Source organism: Polyergus mexicanus, unplaced genomic scaffold (assembly GCF_030449975.1).
Source record: "Polyergus mexicanus isolate NDT 795.1 unplaced genomic scaffold, iyPolMexi1.0 SCAF_42, whole genome shotgun sequence".
Lineage (NCBI taxonomy): Eukaryota > Metazoa > Arthropoda > Insecta > Hymenoptera > Formicidae > Polyergus > Polyergus mexicanus.
In genome coordinates, this window is record NW_027223362.1 from 140,640 (window position 1) to 142,838 (window position 2,199).

The window sequence follows — 2,199 nt, forward strand, 5'->3', positions numbered from 1 at the left end:
TGTAAGATTTAAAGCGTAGTAGTGTTCAATCAGTTTAATTTCTGATTATATCTGATATAAGCCCAATACAAGATTCAGAATATTAAACTGATTGAATTGAGCACGGTAAATATTTGTAAACTGTTTGTTTGAAGCACAAAAAGTAGGAGTTTAATTCCCATATAAATGATATATCTCGAATTGTATAAATGAAATTTGTAACTATTTTCAAAATTTATTATTTATTTTATTATGTTAAACCGCAATGCTTTCTAAATATATTTACAATTGCAAATATTATTTCTCCAATTTAAAAATATATTTACAGCCTTTTAATATTATATATTATACCAGAGTTATAAGAAAATACATTATTACATTACAACAATACTGCTTTAATTAATATATATTTTTTTATTTAAATATATAAAAGTGCTCGCATAATATATATATTTTTATTCTTCCAGTATAATATTAACAAAAATTATTTGATTTGTTCTAACAATATTCATTTTTTATCTTTGTATAATTTCTTTTCATTTAAGTAATATTTTTTAATAATATAGATATTGTTTTTGATAAGAAAAATATATTTCATATTTACTAAATAAATATATTTTACTTAAGAAACTTAAAGATTTAAATATAAACAAAAACATTATTAAAATTCACCGAATAGATAGTTTTCTCGAGTAAAATAAAATTTTTTACTATCAAATTATTTTTTTTCTCGGTATGTAGAATATGAAATGTTTAATATAATGTTCAATCTTCGAGTATTTTACTCGAATACTTTTATATGCAGTATACTTAAATAAAAAAAATTAAGTAAGGCAATATTGTTTTAATATAATAATGTATTTTCTCTTATAAGTCTAATATAAATGTATAATATCGAAAGCGTGAAAAATCATTTAATATATAATGTGGGAAGGAAAGTTGGAAAAAACATTTATTATATGACATAAAAAGGCTGTAAAAAAAACATTTAACGCTCATGTATATAAAGATAAAGAATCGAAAAGCGAGTCACATCGCTCGTCGCCGTCGGCCGTACGCCCGTCGCTATAGTTGCCGGCTCGATAGAAAGAAGAGAGACAGAAAACAGTGTATCTATCCTCTTCTGCTATCCGAAGCTAGCCGAAGCACCGAGCTCACACGTACGCGGTTTGCGCTTGTGTGTGTTATCCCTTCCACCTCGGTTGCATGTTGCTCGCGTCTCAATTCTGGCATCACTGCACCTCGGTTGCATGTTGCTCGCGTCTCAATTCTGGCATCACTGCGTTCCGATTCAAGATGCTGATGAAACTTCACCGTGTAAGAGAAGAAATGTGACAAGTAAGTTTTAATTAACTTGAAGAATTTTTATACTTTTTAAATATTTTTTTACACCTTTTAAATATTTTTTTACACCTTTTAAATATTTTTTTACACCTTTTAAATATTTATATAAATAATATTGTTTTTACTCCCTAGCATTTCATCCGAGCCTCGTCGCGCGTATACTCGGAAGACGATACGCCTTAACCCCGACGTCATACAAATATTTGGACATGGGAATAAACGTTGGAGGTGTATGTTGCGTGGGATTGGTTCTCGGCGATAATCGGGGCAATCAAATAATATTGCCTTTTGAAACGTGGAAATCGCTAATGCAGAAACGTGCGGACATTGAACGGCTTCTACAATCGACTGAAATCCCATTGCGGATTCGAGATTTGACATTCGAAGTGGTTAAAATATCTGATTCGAATATTATAAAAATAGGATTATCCAATAATTCTTTATATATGAAACCGCCAACTCTATTCTATTTATTCGATTTTGAAAAATGCATAGATCATTTGTATTATTGGTTATGCAAAAATACACATATTGTAAATGAAAAATTCAAACAATTTGTAACTGTTTTACAAGAGAATAATATCGCTAATGTATGCGACGCTGCAAAAACGATACATGAAAGTGATATGTTTAACAGCGAATCGCTCATAGATTGCAAGTTATTGACATGTGCTGTAAATAATATTCTTCACGAGGCTTGTAATAAATAAGTTATTTTATTAATTATCTGAGAATTTAATTATTTATCCCATCCTTTATGTATGTATGTATGAATAAAAACGGTGTAACAGATATGCACAGTCTGCAAAATTTAACTTGCGGACTCTATCCTTTTCCTACACGCGTGCATGCCCCGCGCTATCTCTCTCGCACCGC